The sequence below is a fragment of the Microcebus murinus genome, chromosome X (genome assembly GCF_040939455.1).
Source record: "Microcebus murinus isolate Inina chromosome X, M.murinus_Inina_mat1.0, whole genome shotgun sequence".
Classification (NCBI taxonomy): domain Eukaryota; kingdom Metazoa; phylum Chordata; class Mammalia; order Primates; family Cheirogaleidae; genus Microcebus; species Microcebus murinus.
The window spans coordinates 69290282-69300294 of record NC_134136.1 but is presented as its reverse complement, the minus strand read 5'-3'; the positions used below and the strand labels follow the sequence as shown (position 1 = coordinate 69300294).

At 44.0% G+C, this 10013-nt stretch overlaps 1 pseudogene; it reads left to right on the top strand.

The window, feature by feature from the left end:
* The first annotated feature begins 3719 nt into the window (after positions 1–3719).
* Positions 3720–5271, top strand: LOC105878299 (structural maintenance of chromosomes protein 1A pseudogene; annotated as a pseudogene).
* Positions 5272–10013: the final 4742 nt, after the last annotated feature.

The following is a 10013-nucleotide window of genomic DNA, read 5'->3' as shown; positions in this document are numbered from 1 at the left end:
TCCAAGCCCTGCAGGTACACATCTTCTGGAATTTGTAAATCATAGCCTACATCCTCTTCTCTTTTAGGAAGGATACCTGTGCCTTGGATAACCAAACCTTGCCAATATTGAATTTCTTCATCAATTTTATGATTTCCTGGGATTCCCTTATGACCTGGCACCCAATCTAAATAGATAGCCTGTTTTTTCTCTACTGCTTGTATGATGCTCTGCACCAAGGGAGAATCGCTAACCCATGGCACGAGTCGCAGCACTTTCATTACATATTGAGAATCAGTGATAATGTTTAATTCTTGGTCTTCCTGCTGTAAGGCATACAATAAGGCTGCCAATTCTGCTTTTTGATTTGAGCCCTCCAGTTCCTGTACTTGTGCCTTCTCTCCCTCTGTCCAAATTCCTGCTCTAGCTTTTTGGCCCCGTTTCTTAGATCCATCGATATACCAAGTTCTTGCCCCCTTAATGGGTTCTGATACCATTTTCATCCATCTCTCAACTATTAGAGGAGGTGCCTGATGTCTTACTTCTGGGAACCATGCTACCTCCCCTGCAGTCCATGCAAAACTATCCCAGATATCTTTTGCTACTGGGACAGTGAGTATGGGGACCACTCCTAGCCTAATCAAGGTTTCCCTGCCTATTTTTATTGCTGCTTTTACATACAGATCCACCGGATTACAATAAGCTTTGCTGGACCCTACTCTGCCACACCAAAGGATGATATTCTCCTGATGGACGTCGTAGGTTACCTCGAGGAAACCTACAAAAGCTATTCTAGCCTCCACCTGTTTCAAGGGGTCGACATACCCCCCTGCTGGGAGCTCCTAGAGCAGCTTAGCTGCCTCTTCAGCTTCCTTTCTAGCTTCCTTAGTCCATTCTATCTTTCTATTGAGATCCTGATTCCCTGCCATCATAGCAGTAAGCTTCTTTATTTTAAGCCCTGAAATAATTTGACTAGCCCAATTAATAATTCCCACCAGTTTTGGGACTTCATTTAAAGTGGGGTGATCTGGTAACTCTAATTTTCGGACCTGCAACTGCCAATTATTAGGGTGTAACTCATATCCCATCTACTGTAGCGGCCACTGGTCCTGCACGTTTTCTTCAGGAGTTTCAAAGCTCCAGCCAAGAAGCATACTCCTAAGCTCTTGGACCAGCCTTCTATGCTCCCTCAAGGGGAGGTCTGTCCCGATTAGAAGGTCATCCATGTAGACATATAACATGACCTCAAGATGAGCTTGTTTCCATAGTTGTAAGATGTCACTCATAGTCCTTTGGTAAAAGGCTGGACTACACACCCACCCTTGTGGTAGACAATTAAACACAAATCTCTTGGCTGGTCCCTGATTATTAGGTGGTATTAGAGTAAAGGCAGTGTACTTTTTAAATGTGGGGTCCAATGGTATGGTAAAATAAGCATCACCAATATCTAGTATGGTGACATTATCTTTCTTTTGTAGGCCGGCCGGGTGAGGCAAGCCCAGTTGAAATTCAGCCCCCTTTTTGGTTCGAGCATTTAGCACTCGAAAGTCAATGAGCATTCTCCATTTGCCTGATTTTTTCTTAATGGCAAACACCGGAGTGTTGTAGGGATTACTTACCTCTGCTCTACTGACTTTTCCCTCTTTTTCTAATTTAGATACTATTTCAGCAAGAGCCTGATATTTCTCTTGCGTAAGGGGCCACTGTTTTACTCTTGGCCCATCACAGCCAGGCATTAACTCAACTGGCAGCGGCACTATTTTTACTGACATTTGTGCCATTAGCATCACTACTCCAATTCCTAGTGATACTAAATTGTCCCTCCCTAGTAAATTTATAGGGGTCACTGCCCTTATGACAGTTCTCCGTATCTGCCTATCTGCTAGACTAATAGGTACTTGTTTGTATAATATCCCCTTTTGAGAACCTCCAATTCCCCCTATGTTAATTATCCCCTCTTCCATTCCTACTGGTTTCCAATCTTTAGGATGGATAATTGTATTGTCAGCCCCGGTGTCTATCAGGAGGGTGACCGATTGTCTCCCTACCTTCAGAGTCACTAGGGGCCGGTGATCTAATTTAATAATTCCTTGAGGGTGGGGTACAACCCCATCTCTCCCCCTTGGGGAGGTTCCAGTGCAGAAGGCTGCACTGGTGTCATCTCTAGCCTAAGATGACTCATGGCCTTTTGGCAATCTGCATTAGCGTTTTCAATGCTGAGATGCCCCTTAAGATATGTCTTTACTTCCTCTGGGGCTCCTTCCTGATTAATCTGGAGAAACAGTCTATTAATAAATTCCCCATAAGGCTCTTTTGGTCCCTGCAAGATCTTTGTTGACCCTGGGTGTGGCGCCTGCAACTGGGCCAAGCTCATTAAGCCCTGCGTTATCCAGGCCCTAAAGACCTGCGCAGCTTCTCGCCCTTGCGCTGATATGGCAAAGGCCTGATCCCCTGTCAATCCCCTAATATGAGCAGAAGTATAGGGCAATGGCTGTTGTGGTTGCGCATCCCACTCACGTGCCCTTTCTCCTAGATATGCCCCCAGCATATCCTTGTCTGCCTGAAGTCCTGGAATGACTTCCAGCAGTTGGACCTGTTCCCTGCTGGACAGATCTTGGGATATTAAACCCCAATATGTGATTGTCTCTGGACTAGTAAGTCCCTTCTCTCTAGTCTGTCGAATCCATGCTGCGACAGTTCTGGTACTCATAGGCTCATAAGCCCACCCCTGTCCCCTATTTACAACCGGGTAGGCAGCTGCTTCTGCCTCCGGATCCTGCTCTTTCTTCCCATAGAGCTGTTCTTGCCATCCTACCACCTTTGCCACATCTGCGGCACCCTCTGTACTTTCCACTGTGAACCCTTTCGCTGTAACCCATAACACTAGCAGGGTGTCTAGTGCTACATTAATGTCCCCTGCCCCCCCCTTTGGTGGCCAGCGCCTTTAAAAACCCCCACAGCTGTTTTGTCGATAGATCTTTCTGCGACTGCTGCAGCTATCTTTACTGCCCAGACAAAGTTCCCTAACTTGTGCATGGGCTTTCCGGTACCTCTCACTCTTACCCGCTGTGCCTTTTTCACCGTGTCTCTCCCTAGACACTGTCCATCACCCATCTTCCCCTTTTCCATCTTGCCCTGCAACTCCCACAAACTCACCGTTTGCAGAAATCAAGTCCAGCCCCACGTTGGGCGCCAGCTGGAAGGGCCAACTTGCATTGCCTTCCCCAGGGCAAGAAGACTTGGCATACCCACACGGCTCTGGGCCAAGATCCACAGCTTTATTGTGGATCCACACTCTGGAGTCTGGGTGATGGCGGACCCAGAGATGTGTGAGGGGGCCTCGAGGTTAGGCAACCTCAGGCTTATATATGCTCCCCAAGCCCTCCCCAAGCCCCAAGTACTGAAGTAGTCCCCCTTCCCCAAATAGAAAGCAAAGTCCTTGTGTAAGTTGTAAAGGTGTGAAAGACAGTCTGCGGTTGTGGTTTCCTGTATGCTCACACAGCACCTTTCGCACCTCTCGTTGGCTTTTCGCACCTCGTTGGTACACAGTCACCTGGGTGCTCAGCTGCACCCACACAGTCACTAGGGTGCTCAGCTGCACCCAAAATCTCCTTCCATGGGGTGCTGTCATCCTAAGCTCTCTTGGAATCAAATTCAGCCTAGGCTTCTTCTAAAACAGGTCTCCAATATCTTTTTATTATTTTGCAAACACACCCACATGCACACGTGCCAACACACATATGGCCCACGGACTGCAGATGTGGCTCAAGTACTCACAGAGTGACCTGGAACAGACCAAGACACGGCATCTGGCTCTGAATCTGCAGGAAAGTCCAAGCTGGAGAGTGAGCTAGCCAAGAAGCGTTTGGAGTTTGAGAATCAGAAGACTCGCCTAGGCATCCAGTTGGATTTTGAAAAGAACCAACTGAAGGAGGACCAGGCAGGATAAAGTACACATGTGGGAACAGACAGTGAAAAAGGACGAAAATGAGATAGAAAAGCTCAAGAAGGAGGAACAAAGGCACATGAAGATCATAGATGAGACCATAGCCCAGCTCCAAGACCTGAAGAATCAGCACTTGGCCAAGAAGTCAGAAGTGAATGACAAGAATCACGAGATGGAGGAGATTCGTAAGAAACTAGGGGGTGCCAACAAGTAAATGACCCATTTACAGAAGGAGGTGACAGCCATTGAGACCAACCTCGAACAGAAGCGTAGTGACCACCACAACTTGCTGCAGGCCTGAGTTGCCATTGTCAAAAGGCACCATGGATGATATTAGCCAGGAGGAAGGTAGCTCTCAGGAGGAGGATTCAGTGAGTGGTTCCCAGAGAATTTCCAGTATCTATGCACGAGAGATGTGTGAAGATGTGTGAAGATCTTAAGTTTGCCCAGACTGAGAAGGAGATCAAGCAAGAGATGAACACACTGCAGCAGAAGCTGAATGAGCAGCAGAGTGTGCTTCAGCGTATTGCTGCCCCCAACATGAAGGCCATGGAAAAGCTGGAAAGTGTCCGAGACAAGTTCCAGGAGACCTCAGATGAGTTTGAGGCAGCCCGAAAGCGAGCAAAGAAGGCCAAGCAGGCATTTGAATAGAGCAAGAAGGAGCACTTTGACTGCTCCAATGCTTGTTTTGAATCTGTGGCTACCAATATTGATGAGATCTATAAGGCCCTGTCCCACAACAGCAGTGCACAGGCATTCCTGGGCCCTGAGAACCCTGAGGAGCCCTACGTGGATGGCATCAACTACAATTGTGTGGCTCCTGCGAAACACTTCCGGCCTATGGACAACTTGTCAGTGGGAGAAAAGACAGTGGCATCTCTGGCCCTACTCTTTGCCATCCACAGCTACAAGCCAGCCCCCTTCTTCGTCCTGGATGAGATCGATGCTGCCTTGGATAACACCAACATTGGCAAGGTGGCAAATTATATCAAGGAGCAATCAACTTGCAACTTGCAGGCCATCGTCATCTCTCTCAAGGAGGAGTTCTACACCAAAGCTGAGGGCCTCATTGGAGTCTATCCTGAGCAAGGGGACTGTGTGATCGATCAGCAAAGTCCTTACCTTCGACCTCACCAACTACCCAGATGCGAACCACAACCCCAATGAGCAGTAGCAGTAGTTCTGCCCTCGTAGCCCTGTCTGGATCTCTAAACTGCCCTTATTCTAGTCTCTGGATATTTGGCTCCCAACTTTCCCCTACCTCCTGGCCCTTTTTGGTGTAGTCATGGGATTTAGGCACTGCTATCAAGCGTGAAGAGGAACAGAGGTGGTATTAGGCTTGGAGCAAAAATTCCTGAGCGACAGAGAGCGTCCTGGCCTCTGGACAGAGGTCCTGAACCGAACAGGGCCATCTGTCCATTTCCTAACCCCCACCGGACCCCCCCCTCATCACCCATAATCATGAGTCCCTTGGGCCCCTTGCCAACTGTGTGTGTGGCTATGTATGCGTGTTTTTCTACTCTTTACTCAATTTATGTTTCCTCTAATCTTTCTTATTTCCTTCCTTCTGTTAGCTTGGGGCTTAATGTGTAATTTTTTTCTAGTGCCTTGAGATGTATAACATTAGGTTGCTTATTTGAGACTTTTTTTCTTTTTTATGTAGGCATGTATTGCTCTAAACTTCCCTCTTAGAATTGCTTTTGTTGTATCCCATAAGTATTGTTTTGCTATGTTCTCTTTCTATTTTGTTTGCCTGAATGTAGTTTTTAAATTTCCCTTTTAATTTCCTTTTTGTCTGATTGATTATTCCAGAGCATCTTTTTTAATTTCCATGTTTTTTGAGTATTCTGAAATTCTTCCTATTATTGATTTTTAGTTTCTTTCCATTGTGGTTAAATATGATACTTGATATGATTTCATATTCTTAAATTTGTTAAAACTTGCTTTTTGGCCTAATATATAATCTGTCCTGAAAATGTTCCATTTGTTCTTGAGAAGAATCGAATTCTGCTGCTGTATATTCTATATGTATCTATTAAGTCCATTTGGTCTAAAGTTTGGTTGAAATCCAATGTTTTCCTCTTGATTTTCTGTCTGGGTGATCTATCCATTGCTGAAAATGGGGTATTGAAGTCCCCTACTATCAGTATATTGCAGTCTATTTCATACTTCAGATCAGCTAATAATTGCTTTATATGTTTATATGCTCTGATGTTGGATGCATGCATATTTATAATTGTATTCTCTTTATCATTATACAATGGCCTTTTGTCTCTTTTTATATTTTTTTACTTAAAGTCTATTTTATCTAATATAAGTATAGCTACCTCTGCCCACTTTTGGTTTCCATTTGCATAGAATATCATTTCCATCCCGTACTTTCAATCTATCTGTTAAGGTGAAGGTGAAGTGAGTCCCTTGCAGGTAGGATAATGTTGGGTCTTTTTTTTCCATTCATTCAGACACTCTTTGTCTTAGTTGAAGAAATGAATCCATTTACATTCAAAGTAATTATTGATAGGTGAGAATTTACTACTGTCATTTTGTTTATTGTTTTCTGGTGTTTTGTTCCTGTCTTCCTCTCTTAGTATTTTCTTTTCTGACTAGAGGATTAGTGGTATTCTATAATATTTACTTTTTATGTTTTGTGCACTTACTATAGATCTTTGCTTTCTAGTTACCATGAGCCTTACCCAAAATATCTTAAAGGTCATAAAATCTATTTTAAGCAGGTGACAATTTAAATTTCATTGTATAAAAAAACTACACTTTTACCTTCCCTCCTACATTATATGTTTTAGATGTCATAATTTGCATCTTTTAATATTGTGTTTCTCTTTACAAATTATTGTAGCTATTATTCAAATTGTTGTCTCTTATTATAGCTATTATTCACAGTTTTGTCTTTTAATGTTTATAATAAATAAGTGATTTATACACAATCAGCATAGTATTAGAGTATTCTGAATTTGACTGTGTACTAAGTTGTATCAGTGGAATTTATAGTTTCATATTTTTCCTTTTTTTATAATTGTTTTTTATTTCAGCATATTATGGGGGTACAAATGTTTAGGTTATGTATATTGCCTTTACCATTTTTTTTTTTTATTATTAAATAGCATCCTTTTCTCTTAGTTTTAAGAACTTCATTTAGCATTTCTTGTAAGGTAGGTCACATGGTGATAAACTTCCACAGCTTTTCTGCATCTGGGAAAGCCTTTACCTCTCCTTTGCTTCTGAAGGAAAGCCTTACCAGGTATAGCATTCTTGGTGGACAGTTTTTTTTTTTTTTTTCCCTGGTATTTTAAATATATTATTCCACTCTTTCCTGATCTGCAAAGTTTCTGCTGAGAAATCTGTTGATAGTTTTATTGAAGACCCCTCATACCTGATCAGTTGCTTTTCTTTTGCTGCTTTCATGGTCTCACATAATTCTCATAGGTTTTCTTCATTCTTTTTCGTATTTTTTCCTTTCTATTCCCTTGAATGGGTAATTTCAAATGAACTTCCTTTGAGATCACTTATCCTTCTTTCTGCTTGATCAAGTCTTCCACTGAAGCTCTTTATGAATTTTTCAGTTCAGTCACTGTGTGCTTTACTCTAGAATTTATGTCTGGTTCTTTGTTATAGTTTCTATTTCTTTGTTGAGCTTACCATTTCATTTGTGAATTGTTTTCTTGATTTTGTTTAGTTGTCTATCTGTATTCTTTTTTAGCTTACTGAGCTTCATTAAGAAGATCATTTTGAATTGTTTGTCACATAGTTTGTAAATCTCCATTTCTTAAGATCAGTTACTAGTGATTGATTTTGTTACTTTGTCAGTATCATGTTTTACTGTTTGTTCATAATCCTTGTGGCCATGTATTGGTGTCTGTATATTTAAAGAAGTAGGCACTTACACCAGTCTTTACAGAATGGCTATAGCACACAAAACCCTTTACCAGTCAGCCCATCCAGAGATTATGTGAAGGCCAATTAGCATATTCCACACAGAGACTTGCTGCTGGAGTCTTTGGGCATGCTGACCTGGTGGGCAACAGGTGGGCAAACATGGATCATGGGCCCATGGGGACCATCCTGGTACCAATATCCACTGAGGTTGGCCTGGACTCTGGATCTGCTAAAACAGGTTTGGATTCTGGGTCCACGGATCCTGGGGCTGTTGGAACCATTCAGGAGCCCAGGGCCAGCTGAGTGCTGTGGCAGGCCTGGTAAGTGAGTCCACAAAGTCAGTTGGAGCCAGGGTCTATGAATGCTGGCCTAGTGCCTAAAGCCATAGGGAATGGCCTGGAGCCTGGGACCATGGGAACTAGCCGGGATCTTAGTTCTGAAGAGTCAGGCCTAGAGGATTGGCATGTGGTTGTTATCCTGGAGTCTATGTCCATGAGTGCTGTCCTAGAGCCTGGGGTCATGGGGATCAGTTTGGCTCTGGGGTTGACATAGAAGGTGGGTCCATGGGCAGGCCTGGGGTCTGGGATTTCCTGGAAAATGGGTCCTCAGGGAAAGTCATGGAGCCTGGGTCCTTGGAGGCCAGGTCGGGACTGAGGTTTAGTGGGATGAGCCTGAACATTGTGTATGCTGGTATAGACCTGGACCTTGGGTCTCCTGGAGTGTACAGCCTCACAGACTGGCCTAAAACCCGGTAGGCCTGGACCCTGTATCCACAGGGGCTTTCCTTGAGCAGTGGTCCATGGATGCCAACCTGGAACTGGGATGGGGCTGGAGGCTGGGTCTGTGGGTCTGGGGCTGCAGGTGCCAGCCTGGTACTTGAGGCCATTGGGGCTCTTCTGTGTTTTTTTTTTCCCCCAATTGTGAACATATCTCCATGTCAGTAAGTTTGTGTCTATCAAGTTAGATTTCAAAATGGGCACATCATTTCATGGTATAAATATAGCATCTATTTTTCATTAATTCTTCATTGTTGGATATATTCATTATTTATATTTTTAACATTTTATTATTAAAATTGGTATGATTAACATCTTACTACATATACATCTTCATACAACTCTGAGGTGGACCTGAAGCTGAAGGCTAGGGAAGCAAGCCTGGTAATGGGTCAGACTTGTTACTGAATCAGCAGGGGCCAGCCTGGAACTGGGGCAGGCCAAGAGGTTAGGTCCACTGAGGCCAACCTGGTGCTGGGCACAGTCTATAGCTTGAGTCTGTATAGCTCATCCTGGAGCTGGGGCATGTCTGGTGGTGGGGTAAACCTGAAGACTGAGTCTGTGGGAGCTGGCTTAGGAACTGGGGCTGGTTGAGCAATATATCAGGCCTATAGCCTGAGACTATGGAGCCATCTTGGTGCTTAGTGCCTGGAGACTAAGACTGTAGTGCAGGTTGATGCCTAGGGTCACAGGGGATGGCCTGGCATGAAGGTGTACCTAAAGGCTTGGTCTGCAGGTGCTTGTCTGAAGTCTAGGGCTGTGGGGGTCAGCCTGGTTCCGGGGAATTCCTGAATACTGTGGTTATGGGGGCTGGCATGGTGTTGAGGATGATCTGGAGCCTGGCACCATTGGGGTCTACTTGGCAGTAGGGAGGGCCTGGAGCCTGAGGCTGTGGAGCCTGGCCTTTCATTGAGGCAAGCCTGGAGGGTAGATCGTTCTGGAGTCAGAGGCTATGGGGTCCTGCCTGGCTCTTTGTTTTATAGAGGTAGGTCTAGTGTGGGGGTTAAAGGCTGATCCTGGCCATTTCTCTCTATTTCTGCCAAGAGGAGGGTATCTATCTGCACACTATGCTGTCTAGAGTTGGGGGGATGGTGACATGGATGAGAAACCGTCTTTCCTATACTCTTGAAGGTGTTTTCCTTTCTGTGCTATACTCAAGTGCTATAATCTTTCACCTGGTTTTCTTAGCTCTTAGGAAGATATTTTTACATATGGATAATTATTAAAATTGATGTTACTACCAGGCAACAAGCACCAGAAGTACTATGTCACTATCTTGAGGATGTTATATTCTCTGAACTTTTTTTTAAAAGTCTAGCTTGTATTTAATTTTGTGGTTTCCTGTGATACATAGAAAGTTTAAATGTTAATATAGTCATTATTATCAATATTGTCTTTTATGGTTGGTGCTCTTTAGATTT